Raw genomic sequence first — 17559 nt, forward strand, 5'->3', positions numbered from 1 at the left:
TCCAAACACCAGCTAGTTCAACTACCAGCCGAATGTTGTTGAACTGGTAAATATTGCCATTTTCTGTGAAAGGTTTCCTGTTCAGCACTTTTTCCATAGATACAAAATGGGCGAAAAGTTCCAGTGGGCATCCATGGCACACATCTTTGCATATATGTACATTTGGTGACGTGTTTGCTAACTGGAAATGTCAGCTGATTCAGTTAGAAAGAGTCCATTCTCTACTCGTGAGTATCCACAGAATGTAGAGATTAGACCAGCCAAAGAACAAGGTCTTGGAAAGAAGCATTCCCAAGGATTTGCTGTGGACCACAGGGCCTCCATCCCTGCAAGCACCCCTTCCACAACACAATGAAAGGGAGCCAGGCACAGAAGCCAGCGTCTGTAGCACAGAAGTCTCTCCCATTCCACGGCACCAGCTGCCTCACTCTGTTTAGTCTATTTTCCATTTTATAATACTGGAATCTGGAATATGTCCATGAATTTTGGCATGTAAGTCATTATTTTATTTATTTATTTATTTATGCATTAGGATTTATTTATTGCCTGTTTGAAGGAATTCACTCAAGGCAGTGTACAGTAAAAATAAATCAAACATGAACAATAGACAATTACAGCTAAATATGGAATGGAGGGTCATTTTCGATATGACGTCTAAGTCCGACTTTGGAAGTTTTGCAAAAAACGTCCAAAATCTAAATAGGAAAGAAGGTAATTTTCAAAAAAGAAAAACGGCTATCTTTTTTTTCGAAAATGCTGTTTTGTGATTTGGACATTTTGTTTTTTTTGGATGGTTTGTGATTTGTACTTTTTTTTTTTTTGGTCCATTTTCAAAAAAAACCCCGGCCATGTGCAAAGTGCACAAAATTAAGCCATTGGGATGTAGGAGGAACCAGCATTTTTAGTAGACTGGTTCCCCTGACATCCCAAGACAGCAATAGGGCACCGCAGTGGAATTCATAAAAAGCTCCCAGGTACACATCTCACCACTGATCCCTTACCTTGTCTGCTGAGCCCCCCCCCCCCAAACCCACTACCCTCAACTGTACACCACTACCATACCCCTTACGGGTGAAGGGGGCACCTATATGTGGGTACAGTGGGTTTCTGGTGAATTTTGGAGGGCTCACAGTTTCCTCCACAAGTGTAACAGGTAGGGGGAGGTAGGAGCCTGGGTCCACCTGTCTGCAGTGCACTACACCACCACTAGACTACTCCAGGGACCTGCATGCTATTCTAATGGACCTGAGTATAACATCTGAGGTTGGCATAGAGGCTGGCAAGTAATGTTTTTCATCACATTTTTCGGGGGGTGGGAGGGGGTTAGTGACCACTGGGGGAACAAGGGGAGGTCACCCCTGATTCCCTCCAGTGGTCATCTGGTTATTTAGGGCACCTTTTTGTGCCTTATTCATTATAAAAACAGGTCTAGCTCAAAACGTCTTAGTTTTAGTCCTGGACGGTTTTGTTTTATTCCATTACTAGCCGTTAAGCCCATTAAAACGGGCGACATTTTTGTTGTGAAAAATGTAATGAAATAGCCAAAGCAAGAAATGAGAGTGGATGTCTAAAGTACACTTTTATATACTTCGACCCTCCTCTCTCCCCTGCCCCCCCTCCAGCCACCCATGTCCAGCGACTCTCCTCTCTCCCCTGCCCCCCAGCCACCCATGTCCAGCGACTCTTCTCTCTCCCCTGCCCCCCTCCAGCCACCCATGTCCAGCGACTCTCCTCTCTCCCCTGCCCCCCTCCAGCCACCCATGTCCAGCGACACTCCTCTCTCCACTGCCCCCCCTCCAGCCACCCAGGTTGTCCAGCAAATTCTTCGGGGCAGGCAGGAAAGATCCCCAGTCTTGCCTGCCTGCCCGCTGCCGGCGCTGACTCTCCCCCGCTGCCGGATCACTCTTCAAAATGTCTGCCGAGACTTCCAGAACATTTTAACTGAAAGTGTAAAGTATAAGCAAAATGGAACATATAGATAGGTAAGAGAGTAAGAGGAGTTAGAAAGTAAGGTGACTAATTTAAAGAAAGGTGCACATGAGGTCACAGAGATGGTTAAATATTATCTCAGCTAGGGTAGGAGTGGATAAACATGTCCTGCTGCAGTATGTGCAGCCCATGTCACTCATGTGTGTGAGTGAGACTAACAAGTTAGTTACTTCTTCCATTAAAGGCCTGGTTGAAGAGCCAAGTTTTCGCCTGCTTCCATCCTCTCCACTCTCCTCGAACTACTGTTTCTATCAGACACCCAAGGTGCACTCATAATCCTGTAGTAACCTTTCTGTTTGAAGCCTCTAAAGTCTCTTGGGTCAAGGTTACAGGATAAGGAAACCAAAACCACAGCGGTTCAGCTGAAGGGATGCTCATCTGTATGCCTCTGGCTGTTTTGTCTGACTCACAATTCTTAAGGAACAAGCTAATTCAGTGCATCTCATCATTTGTTCCAGTTTCTCCAAAAAGAGTTATGATTCTAAGCATGGGGATAAAACCAGGACTAGCTCATCCTGCCCTTTACAATGTACAATTGGTTATCAATTCCATCGTCACTGCAATTCTACCCTCGCTCTCATCAGACTTTTAAAAGGTTCTGGTGTCTTGAAATTGTAATACCTTGCCATAGAACCCCATATAACTTGGTCCACCCAGGAATACTTCTTGCTTCCTCCCACAGCTCCACCACCCCCTTCTCATGCCCCACCATGACCCCCTCCTCCTATCCTCTCCCAACCCATTCAGCTTAATTTCTTGCAAGTCCTAAGCCAACTGCCATGCTCATAAGGCTGGAACACATCCAGCTTCTTTCCCTGCGACTTTCAGAGCCAGCAATTCAGATGAAATCTCCACTAACAGGAATCCATATCAGGGTCACATCCATAGCGATAATGCTCCTCTCTCCCTCACACTCTCATTACTGCTCTCCCCACGCGAAGGCAATTCGATAACAGGGTGCTACAGCAACACACCTCTTACACACGTAAATGTAATGCATGCAAAGTGACAAACAAATGATTCAGCGCTATTCTGTAAAGCTGCGCACAAATGGCACAGTGTGTAATTGCAAAGGAAGCATTCACATGGGCGGAGCATGGGAGGGGAATACAGTAAGCTACAGGCATCCCTGTCACATTTAGGCAAAACCCCAGTTCTTTGGTACAGTGTGCTGATATCAGGTTACGCTAGTATTCTATAATGGACACTGGGCACCCAGATGGCATTATACAATAGGCTCTCACTGCATGGCATCAGGGCGCCTGCAAGGAGGCCACCACTTACAGAACTATCCTCCTAAATACCTAGTTCTGTCTTCACCTTTCAATCCTTGTGATGATAATGAAGTAGTATGGTTGAGTGTTAGCACACCTGAAAGTGTCGAAATAAAGGCTCATAAATGAAAAAAACAAAACAACAACAAAAAGAATATAAATTAATACCCTTTCATAAGACTAATTACTAGAGAGCAACCAAAACCGGGGTTTTCAGTTTCAGCTGAAACCGAATCTATGGCCAACATTCGCTGCTTAGTTTTGACCAAAAAAACTGAAGCCTAAACCATTGCTCACCCCACTCCCCCCACCGGCAGAGAGCCACCCAACCCCCAGCCACAAGCACTACCTTCCCATCACCTGCAGGCCCTTCTCAGGTCTGCCTTGGAAGCCCTGGTATAGTGGCCTCGTTGGGTAGGAGCTATCCCCAGTTGCTCCTGCCCATTCCAGCTCCACAGTCAAAATGGCTGCTGCTACATCCCATGGCAATGCCGCGGGAAGTCATGGCAGCCATTTTGAGATTGGAACTAACATGGACAGGAGCACTACCCAGTCTCTCCAGCCCATGCTGTCTCCCATCTCAAAATGCCTGCAGTCTGGACGTCATGGCAGCCATTTTGACTGCAGAGCCAGCATGGGCAGGAATGACTGGGGATTGCTCCTGCTTGAAGAGGCCACTAGACCACCAGGGCTTCTAAGTTAGGCCCCGGGGAGGGCCTACGGGTGGTGGGAGGGTGGCGCTTGTGGTCACAAAAGGAGGGCAGAGAGTGGTCGTGCTGGTGGTTGGGGAGAGTTTTGGTTTCAGCCAAAACCGAAGCATGGACAAATCTGGATTTTGGGCCTATTTCAGCACTGAAGCCAAAAACAAAACCGCAATTAGCATCTACTTAATACAATTTTTGACTAGCTTTCAGGAGCTCAGGTCAGGATAGAATGTGCAAAAGAGGGCAATACTAGAAACTGTAAGTGAAGGGGGAAAGGGTCTAAGGATGGTTGATGAAATGGTGACAAAGCCGTAGAATGTTATGGTTTAAAATGTGTTAGCACCTCACAAAAGAAGGAAGGATTCCTTATGGATAAACTACTATTCAGAGGAGTAGAGAAGGGACATAGGACAACCAATTCAAATGGGACTCTAGAGATAGATAGGTAAAAATATTTATTACCAAAGACCAGATACAATGGACTCAACACAGTCCTGTCTTTCCGCAGTAATATGCCTGCTTCAGGAGTCAGAGTATCTGTATAAACAGTAAGACGTGTTCCACAGCCATCAATACTGAAGTCTATTCAAGCAAACGCAACAGCGGCAAACTTACACTCAAACTGCGCAGGAAGCCCAAGGAGCTATTAAAAAATATTCAGTGAATTAGATGCCATATGAAACTAGAAGGGTGACAGGTAATCTCTCTGGAATATTCCTTGCTGGATCTTGATGTTAGGAATGACAAACTGACCATCTCTGTATGCCAAATGGAGCATGGTTTACATCATTCTCACGATGAACTTGATGTGCTCAATCAATACAGGGTTTATTTTATACCTTTCAAAATGAAGTTTATTATCCAGAAATGTGGTGTGCTGTCTATGCTACACTGAGATTCTGCTTTTCTTACCAACAGCTATGATGTCTTTATTTAGCACTAGTAAACGAAGGCCTGTTTCTGAGCGCAATGAAACGGGCGCTAGCAAGGGTTTCATGGCTGCATGGCTCGTCGCTGTTTTACCTGGTTCGTGGCGTGCACCGCTGCTGTTTCCATTGTAGCTCTGTGTGGGTGGCGGTTTTCGTGCCCCGCCCTCGACGTCGTCGCGTTTTGACGCGAGGGCGGAGCAGAGCTACAGTGTGGAAATCCGGAGTTTGTGGCCTGACTACATCGTTGGAGGTGAGAATCTGCTCCGCCCTCAACGTCATAACGTTTGACGCAAGGGCGGGGCCCAGAGACTGTGATTTTCGTGGCTTCAGAGCTTCGAACATACGAACCTTGGCTTCAGTGACGTCAGCAGACAATAGAACGTTGAGGGTGAGTTTTATATATATAGATTAACTGATTTTTCTAGTTCCCCAGGTCTTGGTAGGGAGATGTTAACTGTTTGTGCCAAAACTTGGGCACTCCATCTAGGCCAGGGCTCATCCAAGTGAGACTCTTTTTAACTTCGTGTTCATGTAGGAGAAGGTGGTATCATGCTATATTATATTTATTGCATTTGTATCCCACATTTTCCCACCTATTTGCAGGCTCAAAGTGGCTTACATAATTTTGTTAAGTACAGTTATTCCTGGATGTCAGGTACAATTATTGTTGTGCAGAGATTAATTAAGGGAACAAGTAGAGAGAAGAAGGAAAGAACTTGCTTTCCAACTCTTTTTGTTGTTACTTCAGGTCATTCCACAGCTTTGGTGATTGCATTTTCCAAATTCCCCCACATGCTGGGTATCCGTGTTGCTTTACGATTGTGTTCGACAGAGTCCTCTTTTTCTCCAGAAGGTTTCTGATTCAGTCTTAGTTGATGGTTCTTTCACCATACTAATGCTCTTGCCCAGTTCCCTGTAGAACTGTTTTGGGTTCGCACTAACTAGTCTATTTTCCTATCTCTCTTTTCTGTTTTCTTCATATCTCCAGCTTCATGATCCTATTACAATTTTCAATTTATTATTGGTTTGGTGAGAGTCCGCCGAGGTGGGGGGGAACACTGAGATCCCACGAAGAAACGGCAACAAAAACAGAGAAGTGGGGAAATAATTGTTCATAATCGACTGAAGTCTCCTCGTTTGTCTCTGGATTGCCTGGTCTATTTCTCACTTCTCTGTTTTTTGCAATTTATTATTGGAGCATATGAATTTAAGGTCTTCTTCTGCTCATACAGCATATTTCAGTTTGATGTTCTGGATCTTTTTTCATTTTTGGTTATCTCAATTCTTTGAGATATCCATTTACCTCTGCATGCAATGATTTATGTTTCCTTCAATTATTTTTTTTTTCCCCACGGAGGAGTTGTCTCTCATTGTTTCTGGCCCGTATCCTCATAGGCAGGATTCTCTCAGTAATATTTTTTTTGCTTCACAGTATTGGAGCTGATTTATTTCTGTAACATCAAAAGATTGTTTCTCTATGTGGCTTGTAGCCTTGTTGACTTTGCTTATCATAGTTTTTACCTTTGGTATGAGGTTTAACTTAGATAGTTTTCCCTTTGTTTGAACCCCCAGCTTTTCATTTGATATTTTTATTTTTGTTACATTTGTACCCCGCACTTTCCCACTCATGGCAGGCTCAATGCAGCTTACATGGGGCAATGGAGGGTTAAGTGACTTGCCCAGAGTCACAAGGAGCTGCCTGTGCCTGAAGTGGGAATCAAACTCAGTTCCTCAGGACCAAAGTCCACCACCCTAACCACTAGGCCACTCCTCCACTGTTGCTACTATTGGAGATTCTACATGGAATGTTGCTATTCCACTAGCAACATTCCATGTAGAAGTCGGCCCTTGCACATCACCAATGTGGCCGCACAGGCTTCTGCGAGTCTGACGTCCTGCACGTACGTACGTGCAGGACGTCAGACTCACAGAAACAGAAGCCTGCGCAGCCTTCTACATGGAATGTTGCTAGTGGAATAGCAACATTCCATGTAGAACCTCCAATAGTAGCAACATTCCATGTAGAATCTCCAATAGTATCTATTTTATTTTTGTTACATTTGTACCCCGCGCTTTCCCACTCATGGCAGGCTCAATGCAGCTTACATGGGGCAATGGAGGGTTAAGTGACTTGCCCAGAGTCACAAGGAGCTGCCTGTGCCTGAAGTGGGAATCGAACTCAGTTCCTCAGTTCCCCAGGACCAAAGTCCACCACCCTAACCACTAGGCCACTCCATTTTGCTTGTTTCTTCCATTTGTTGAGAGCTCTCTTTGGGTATCTTGTAGCAAAACAGTAGCAGCACATTATCTCCATTTTTACCTTCAAAAATCCACCTCACAGTTTTTCATCCTCTTAACTTTTTCATTAATTTCTGTGGCTTATCTCCTGCTGCAGTAGATCCATGAACAAGTTCACCATGGCCTATTACAGTACCAGGGACGTTTATCTCCTCCTGAAGGACTTGCACCATCTTTTGCCCTGGTGCAAAACGTACAGGTGGACACCTTTTCATTCTGACAATATGCAGCCGGTATGTATCTTGTTTGCTTCTTACCATACTTCTACTGTAATGCTGCCTTGCTCTGTGGCGTTTAGAATGATGTATGTGTGAATTCATTCTTGGTTTTTTTTTTTTTTTTAAATTGTGGCCTATTAATTCTTGTTTTTTAAAATGTGACCTATTTCCCTAATGTAACATCCTTCTTCACATTTTCTGCCCTGAGCAATACACACTACATTAGAAGAAGCGCATTAGTAGTTATTATGATGACTCAGCCTGTACAGCAAGCCAGCACCTGAGCCCATACCTAACCTCAAGGGAATATATCTTATGGAAGAAGCTGTAAATGTCCCCTCCTTTAGCGAACAGCCAATTTTCCCTCAGATAAGGGTGTCTAACATATGGCCTGTCGGCCAAATGCAACCCGCCTGAACTTGGGATGTGGCCCACTTGGGAATTTAGGAAAATATGTTTTAGCTAATTAGCTAGCACATGTGATTCAGAGGATGTGAAGTCACAATTTCATGAGTTGCACAGATTTTGATGAGTATAAATCAGGCTGTTACTCATACAGCCCAAGATTTTTAAAAATTTTTGGATGCCACTGACCTCAGATCTTCCTCTTCCTGCTGGAAATCCAGGATGTACCTCCAGCATTACAATGACTATTAACCAATAATAGATACATGTTAAAGAAAGCATGAGAGTCCATGTGTGTGTAGATGTACGAATATGAGTGTTGGTGCAGATTCTTGATGGTGGGAATGGAACACACTAGGCTGCTTCTAAATTGCCCCAAGCCAGTCCTCCCAGGAAAGATCTCAGGAACCAGGACAATCAGACTATTGGGTGTTAAGTCATAGGACAGGAAATATGGATTAACTCCTGCCTAAGAAGTAAAATACAAACTTGGGCAATGAATGAAGTCTGTCTGTATCCTGGGAGAGGACTTGGGAAGGAGGCCTCAAGGGTGGCAGCACAGACAAAGCCATTATTCTGCAGTTTGGGCCTTGCAATGGGAAACTGTATTTCAAGCTTAAGTACCAAAGGTCACCAACACAAGACTCAACCCTGCCAGGGGTTAAGTGACATTAATATCCCAGTCTCCTGCAAGATCCTTCACAGATTTCATGCCCCGTCGATGCCTTGCAGCCCATATGGACTCCGTTGTGATTTCTGTTTAATCCTTCCCTGCCAAAGCGTTACAGCACCACAGATTTTTTGAATGGCTATTTATTCATCCATACACATTGTACCGGATAATTCAGCTGTAAGGGCCCCGACTCAAGTGTGAGAAGAAGGTTAAATGACTCCCTTGAGGTCACACAGTACATACAATGTATAGCAAATTAAGGGGTCCTTTTACTAAGCCGCAGTAAAAAGTAGCCTGCGGTAGCGTAGGTGCGGGTTTTGGGCGCGCGCAGCATTATTTTTCAGTGCACCTACAAAAAATGCCTTTTTAAATTTTTGCTGAAAATGGACAAGTGGCAAAATCAAAATCGCCGCGCATCCATTTTGGGTCTGAGACCTTACCGCCAGCCACAGACCTAGTGGTAAAGAATTTGTGCAGTAATGACCTACACGCGTCAGATGCCACTTGTCGCGCGTCCGCTATGCACGTCCGAAAATAAAAAATATTTCAGATGCATGCCAAAAATGAAATTACCGCAAGAGGCACGCGGTAGTCGGGCGGTAAGTCCATTCTGGCATGCGTAGAGCCTTACGTGGCTTAATAAAAGGGGCCCTAATTTTTCAAAGATTAAATCGTTTCTAAGAATATCTAGCTGTGACCACTTACAGGGCACCAACCCACAGAAATACCAGCCCTTTGCACTAATGCAGAAATCTTTTCATTTCGTGATCCCTCCTTTTATATGCCAGTCTCGGAGCCCTGCACCCTGCTGACGCTGGACATCGTCTGGTACCAATACAAAGAGTGGGAGCAGAGAGGATGCTGTCACCATCTCCAAGGCCCCTTTCATACATCCTCTGGCCTCAGCAGTGCTATTTACTCATCTGTCCCTGCTTCCTGCCAAAGGGGGTTTAAGACAAAGAGGAGTTATGTTACTCAGCAGAACACACTACGGGGAAGAAGAGAGGATGAAAAAGGAAGGGAGAAAGTCAGAGATAGAGACTGAGCACAGCTCAAAGGTGTTTCTGCTGCTTATCATAGACATGAACTGGTCTCCAGAGGCTCTTGCTCTATGATAAGGGTAGAAACTAGACTTGGGGGGGGGGGGGAGGGGCTCCTGCTGTGTAATAAGGGCAGGAACCAGGCGGGCAAGGATTCAGCTTGCACTGTAAAAGAGTGGGGACTCAGCATCTACAATATAATAAAGGTAGGGACTGGACTCCCAGGGGCCTCTGCTGTATAGGAAGGGCAGACACTTGGCTCCTGGGGGTTCCTACTGTAAAAATAAGAGCATGGACTGCAAGTTTTTGCTGTACAATAGGCACATCCTATATAATAATTCTCACCTCCAACAGGATGTGCTTGGGACCGTGCCTGCCGGAAGTGGTCTGCTAGGCAGGCACGCACTGACCTCAGTGACATCAGTGACAGACAATTTGGCAAAGCAAAACAATCTGAGTGCTGGCCATTAGGACACAGGGTTGATAGGAGAGTTTTAAAAGACTGAAGGAACCCAAAGTGTTAAATGGGGGGGAGGGGGGGCGTTCTGAACAACTGAAAGACATGAACATTTGGGAAAGGAAAACAATCTGATTGCTGGCCATTAGGACACAGGGTAGATAGGAGAGTTTTAAAAGACTGAAGGAACCAAAACTGTTCAGGGGGGGGCAAGTTCTGAATGAATGAAAGAAATGAAAATTTACGAGAGGAACACAATCTGATTGCCGGGCATTTGTACACAGGGTAGATAGGACACTTTTTTTTAAAAATGAAGGACGTGAAAGTATTACATCTTGGGGGAGGGGTGAGGAGGAAAGCGGTGGGGTATCCGGATACTGGGCGTTAGGGCCATGGGGGTACATAGACTTTTGAAAGCCTTAAGGAACCCAAAGTGTGGGGAGGAGGAGGAAAAGGAGGGGAGGGAATGGGGTGAGGGGCATTAGGAACAGGGGAGGGGGCCCTGTCACACACTCTCATTCTCACACACACTCTGTCACACACCCGCACATTCACTCTGGCTCTCTCTCTCAAACATACACACTCCCAGGAAAACCTTGCTAGCGCCCGTTTCATTCGTTCCAGAACGGGCCTTTTTTACTAGTAACTTAACTCAGTGCTGTCAAGTTACCCAGTTCCAAGAGGGAGACTTTTTGACCAGTCCTGGTTTTAAACTTAAATCACAAAGCAGTGTGGGCGTTATTTGTAGCTCCTGATTGAAATTAGTGCTTCAGATCCCATAATGCATCAGGATGAGGTTGTCAGAAATCCAGGACTGGCCTACAATTTCTCTCCTGGAACTGGGTAACTTGGAAGCTCTGGTAACTGGGTGAACGCCAAGCACCTCACACATCTGAATTTTATTTACCCTACGTGAGCAACGAGATTAATACCAAGTGGTTCCTTTTCAGAATCAGTTTATGACCCAATTAGATTACCGTAACTGAAAGCACTCTCCCTCAGAGCAGCTAGAGGTACATGTGGGCTTTCACACTGGTTAGGCCAGGTTAATAGAGGGAGAACAGTGTACAAACATTTTCATTTTCAATGGTATGTATGTTACTCTACACCTCGCAGTGGGTTTTCAATAGAAATCTGCCCGAGTGTTTTATTTATTTATTTTATTTGGTACATTTGTATCCCACATTTTCCCACCTATTTGCAGGCTCAATGTGGCTTACATAGTACCGTAGAGGTAGGGTTACCATATGGCTCCAGAAAAAGGAGGACGGATTGAGCCAGCCGGGTTTTACTTCCATTGCTTTCAATGGAAGTAATTGAGCCAGCCGGGTTTTACTTCCATTGCTTTCAAAGCAATGGAAGTAAAACCCGGCTGGCTCAATCCGTCCTCCTTTTTCTGGAGCCATATGGTAACCCTACGTAGAGGCGATCGCCAATACCGGTTATAACAAATACAAAGTGAGGTTGTGGTAAAGTAAATTTCATGTGTGACAGACACATTGAGGAATCGTAAGAAGAAGAGTTAGGTTATGTCCAGTATGAGCTTTGGTTTTGTTGTGTTGCTGGGTTAAGGCATTTAAGTTGGATCATTAGGGTATGCCTTTTTGAACAAGTTAGTTTGTAGTAATTTCCGGAATTTCAGGTGGTTATATGTTGTTTTCACGGCTTTTGGTAATGCGTTCCATATTTGTGTGCTTATATAGGAGAAGCTGGATGCATAGGTTGATTTGTATTTGAGTCCTTTGCAGCTTGGGTGATGGAGATTTAGGTATGTTCGTGTTGATGTTGATGTGTTTCTGGTTGGTAGGTCTATGAGGTCTGTCATGTATCCCGGGGCTTCTCCGTAAATGATTTTGTGAACCAGGGTGCAGATTTTGAACGTGATGCGTTCTTTGATTGGGAGCCAGTGTAGTTTTTCTCGTAGGGGTTTTCCCTTAGGAAACTCAGTATGAAGCTGTGGAAACAAGTGGCCTGGGCTGGCATCGATACATGTTTCTGACACGCACCAAGGCCCCCTTTTACCACAGCGGATAAAAGGCAGGTCTTTCTTTTTTTCAGGAAATGACTGTGCGGCAACTGAAGCACTTACTGCGTGGCCATTTTTGGGGGGGGGGGAGCACTTACCGCCACCCACTGAGGTAGTGGTAAGGGCTCCTGCGTTAACCGGGCTGCATACGGTACTGCCCAATTCTTGCCTGGTACACACCAGCGCTACATAAATAAAAATATTTTTGTAGCGCCGGATATGGTGCGCGCTGGGGGGTGGGAACTACCACTGGGCTGCTACGGTAGCCCGGCGATACTTCCCTTTTAGCGAGCATTGGGCTTACCGCTTCTTTGTAAAAGGGGCTCTCACTGCACGATTCATCACTCCCAGACCTTCCACCTAGCTGGAACACTCCGTTGCCCCTATATTAACAGTATTATGGCCAGACTGGTGCAGCTCATTAAGAGATACACAGAGACTTTGGTAGAATAGTTTGTTCTTGGTGACTCTGTGCATCTGGCAGAACAGAACATGCTGGTGTCAGAAATATTTCACACTTCACAGGTGCCAGACAGTAATATAAATATATGGCTGCCTCTAGCTGAAACATCTGTAACAGCTGTAAGCAGGTCAACAACACTACAACTTGAAAATTGCTAATGGCTTCCACAGTATCACCTCCTCCTCTGTCAGTTACTACCTGGTGGGGTCTGATCAGAGGGTTACAGGACTAAGCCACAAAATAGAAAAACATCCTTGGATTCAAGTGAAAATCCCAGCTTGCCACCAACTCCCTCTGTCACATTGCTGCAGTTTACTTACCTCTGACTTACAGTTTTTCCAGTTCGAAAACTGGAAGCTGTTCAGAACAGGTGCCAGAAATGTGCTACCATGACACTCGCTTTCGAGGTGGCTGCAAGGGGCATTCTGAAGTGGCTGCAAAATGTGTTTGGTATTGTGTTTATGTAAAAGATGCTACAATTTCCCAGAGAAAATGTTTATATTAAAGATGTATATTTGCTAGCATATCTTAATGCATGCAAAATTAATTTAACTCATTAACTTATGAATTAACTCGTATGGAATCAATTTGCATACATTTTTTATTATAACAAAGATGTGCAAAAATGTGGGGGGGGGGGGGGGGGACAGAAAAACTGGGAAGAAAGCCACATAAACCAAAACCAATCCTAATATTTTTCCATGTGCACATTCCTAAACCCATTTTTAAATCCTGAGGTCCATTTCAAAGTTTTCATTCTGGTAATTAATAATCTCAAGGAGGCATTAGCTGCTTAAATCATCAAATAATGCAGCCACTATAGGGTTAAATAAAAGATGAGATTTTTCTAAGCTATGAAGTGGGAGTCACCTACCCCTGCTAGGCCTCCCACTTAAGTCCCTCTCCTCTCTTGCTTCATTCCAGTTCCCAGCACTCTCTCTCATCCTCAGGCTAGAATTTATCCAAGATAAATGATAATCGCTCTGGTATCACGTATCTATGACAAAAAGCCTGAGCTTGCAGACAAACATAACTGTCCAAGAAGGGTCACCTCTAACAAGCTCACAGGCCAACCTGGGGTCTTGGAGGCCAGCAAATTACCAACATGGGGAAAAGAAAGAACAGATATAAAAATAAACTGATTATAGCTTCATAGTTGCAGTGCTGTCAAACAGCATTAGAAAGCTAAAACTCAGAGTCCCTTGGCAACTGAGCTTGGCAAAAGGAGCACCAGTGTCAGTGATCAGGATGTGAATCCCATATATTCCTCATGACAGGCCAGGGATAAGAGAGAGCCAGGCTATAGCAGATAAGGAAACAGAGTCCTGGATCAGGAGCCAGAGGGTTACATGTCCCCACCCAAGAGAGAGAGTCAGTGATACCTGGGGCTGGTCATGGACTGACAGAATGACAGAAGCACTGCTGCAGGGAATGGGAGACTGCCATGGGGCAATGAGGAGGTAATGAATTCTAGTTCTAGCGTCTGCCAAATGAGTCCATAATTTATGGGTTTTCATGAATTTAAAAGAGAGCAAGAGAGGATGGAAAAAGGAAGACCATATGAATTTCAGGAAGAACACTACAAGGCATGACCCAGTCCTGTGTCACTGGCTGAGTTCATAATTAAAAACAGCCCAAAGCTCTTAGGGTGAACTGAGGAAGAGGTTTTAATCTCAGAAAGTTAATAAAAAAAACGAATTGTTCGTCCAGTTAAAAGGTCTGTAAATCACTTTGCTCTGCTTGGTCAGCTAAGGCGGTATCTCAATACATAAATATACATCACCTTATATTCTTTTTGTTTGGTTGGGTTTTTTTCATTTATTTTATTTTATTTTATTTATTTATTGCATTTGTATCCCACATTATCCCACCTCTTTGCAGGCTCAATGTGGCTTACAATAATCGATCTTGGTGGTGATAGATTAGAACGTAATCACTTATTGTTACATAAAGATGTTGAATAACGTATTAGAGTTTAAAGCAAGCAGATATTATAAGAATAGATCTGAGTAAAGATGTAGGAGATGTATACATTTGTAATTGTTATTCTGTATGGTATGCCTTTTTAAAAAGATGGGTCTTCAGTGATGTTCGAAAGTTTGTTAATTCGTAGATCTCTCTTAGGTTTTGCGGCAGTGCGTTCCATAGCTTGGCACTCAAGTTTATGAACCTTAAATGAACTAACATGGCATCCATACAACTTTATCCATACATACATGTGGTAATTCTGTAAGGTCACCCACCTCAAGCCCTGCCCCCCCCCCCCCCCCCCCCCGAGAAGACATGTGAACTATGAAAATTCCTGTGTATTCTGCTAGCATGGGACAAGAATCACTGGGCTTTCCTTCTGTGAACATGCAGCGAAAGAGCTATTACACTCAGGGCCAGTCTTAGGCAGAGGTGACCAAGGCGGCCGCATAGGGCCCCGCGCCTAAGGGGGCCCCGCTCTGCCTCCGCTCCGACCTCCGCTCGCCTCGGACGACCGTCCGCATCATTCATGATGATCCCGCGGCTCGGCCACTCCACTTCTGGGGAGGGGAGGTTTCATGATAGCATTGTGCTTATTATTTCAATCAGTTTTTTTGTACAAGTTTAGCTTCATTTGTCTTTATTTGATATTTCATAAATAAAAACAATTTCTAAAAATGGAATAATCTTATCAAAGGGGTGGAGCTAGGGTGGGGGCGGAGCTAGGGCAGGGCTAGGATGGGGCCCCACCAAATTGGTCTGCACAGGGCCCCGCACTTGCTAAGACCGGCCCTGATTACACTGTTTCCTGGAAGTGCTCAGCTGCTCCCCGGTCCAAGGCCCTCAGCTTCACTTCAGAGGAAGCTCTTCCTGGCACAGACTGCCACTTTTCAAGTGACTGATGCTAAATGCTGAGACATCCACAGGACACATTCAAACCTCCTGAAAATAGTATACTTATTGCAAAAATTTAACTAATGTAAAAATAACCAAGGCAAATAAGTAAGGAATTAAAAGAAAATATGATAATCAGGCATGAGCCTGTGCAGCACTAGGTGCTTATTGAAACTGGGGTAAACTGGATTTTCCAGGTCACGGTGATGCTTCTGTATTGCATGCCTCTACAAGGCAAAGAATTGAGAAACCGCAACGACAGACATAATTCACACACAGCCAGCCACACATTGACTAGGGCTAAGTGCTTGTCTACCTAGAGAAAAATAATGTTCCAGTGCAATATATGACCACAAGAGCTAAACAGGATCTGAAAGCATTTTAGATCAAAACACCTCAAACGCATCTGCAATCATCTCTAAGCAAAGGAGGCCCTTTTACTCTCTCACTAATGATCATGTTGCATTTTCCTTAACTTAGCCCTTTAACTAAGAACAGAAGAAGTATGTTTAGGTTTATCGTGGGATTAGTATTCAAAAGCACTTTTCAGAGGCACTGTCTGGTGGTGCCTCTGCTCCATCCCTTTAATCTGTAATCTTGTGCACAGCAGGTAAAAGTGTGTGTAGGTTATAGAATGATGGCAGTTATTTTAGCTTTTGCTCACACCTTTTTCAGTAGTAGCTCAAAGTGAGTTACATTCAGGTACTCTGGATATTTCTCTGTCCCAGGAGGGCTCACAATCTAAGTTTGTACCTGAGGCAATGGAGGGTTAAGTGACTTCCTCAAGATCACAAGGAGCAGCGGTGGGATTTGAACTGGCCACCTCTGGATTGCAAGACCAGTGCTCTAACCACTAGGCTACTCCTCCACTAGCAACATTCCATGTAGAAGCCTGCCCTTGCAGATCACCAATACGGCCACGCAGGCTTCTGTTTCTGTGAGTCTGATGTATGTGCAGGACGTCAGATTCACAGAAACAGAAGCCTGCACGGCCGTGTTGCTGATCTGCAAAGGGCAGGCTTCTACATGGAATGTTGCTAATGGAATAGCAACATTCATTCCATGTAGAATCTCAACTAGTAGCAACATTCCATGTAGAATCTGAAATATTTATTTAGATTTTGCTCACACCTTTTTCAGTAGTAGCTCAAGGTGAGTTACATTCAGGTACTCTGGATATTTCTCTGTCCCAGGAGGGCTCACAATCTAAGTTTGTACCTGAGGCAATGGAGGGTTAAGTGACTTCCTCAAGATCACAAGGAGCAGCGGTGGGATTTGAACTGGCCACCTCTGGATTGCAAGACCAGTGCTCTAACCACTAGGCTACTCCTCCACTAGCAACATTCCATGTAGAAGCCTGCCCTTGTGGATCAGCAATGCGGCCGCGCAGGCTTCTGTTTCTGTGAGTCTGACGTCCTGCACGTATGTGCAGGACGTCAGACTCACAGAAACAGAAGCCTGCGCGGCCGCGTTGCTGATCTGCAAGGACAGGCTTCTACATGGAATGTTGCCAGTGGAATAGCAACATTCATTCCATGTAGAATCTCAACTAGTAGCAACATTCCAGAATCTCCAATAGTAACAACAGCAACATTCCATGTAGAATCTCAAATAGTAGGAACAGAATCTCAACTAGTACCAACATTCCATGTAGAATCTGAAATATTTATTTAGATTTTGCTCACACCTTTTTCAGTAGTAGCTCAAAGTGAGTTACATTCAGGTACTCTGGATATTTCTCTGTCCCAGGAGGGCTCACAATCTAAGTTTGTACCTGAGGCAATGGAGGGTTAAGTGACTTCCTCAAGATCACAAGGAGCAGCGGTGGGATTTGAACTGGCCACCTCTGGATTGCAAGACCAGTGCTCTAACCACTAGGCTACTCCTCCACTAGCAACATTCCATGTAGAAGCCTGCCCTTGCAGATCACCAATGCGGCCACGCAGGCTTCTGTTTCTGTGAGTCTGATGTATGTGCAGGACGTCAGATTCACAGAAACAGAAGCCTGCACGGCCGTGTTGCTGATCTGCAAAGGGCAGGCTTCTACATGGAATGTTGCTAATGGAATAGCAACATTCATTCCATGTAGAATCTCAACTAGTAGCAACATTCCATGTAGGATCTGAAATATTTATTTAGATTTTGCTCACACCTTTTTCAGTAGTAGCTCAAGGTGAGTTACATTCAGGTACTCTGGATATTTCTCTGTCCCAGGAGGGCT

At 44.7% G+C, this 17559-nt stretch overlaps 1 protein-coding gene across 3 annotated transcripts in view; it reads right to left on the reverse strand.

Moving 5' to 3' along the window:
- Nucleotides 1-17559, reverse strand: part of ACAP3 (ArfGAP with coiled-coil, ankyrin repeat and PH domains 3) — a 168486-nt gene that overhangs the window by 132141 nt on the left and 18786 nt on the right. The window lies entirely within an intron of this gene.

The sequence above is a fragment of the Microcaecilia unicolor genome, chromosome 13, assembly GCF_901765095.1.
Source record: "Microcaecilia unicolor chromosome 13, aMicUni1.1, whole genome shotgun sequence".
Classification (NCBI taxonomy): domain Eukaryota; kingdom Metazoa; phylum Chordata; class Amphibia; order Gymnophiona; family Siphonopidae; genus Microcaecilia; species Microcaecilia unicolor.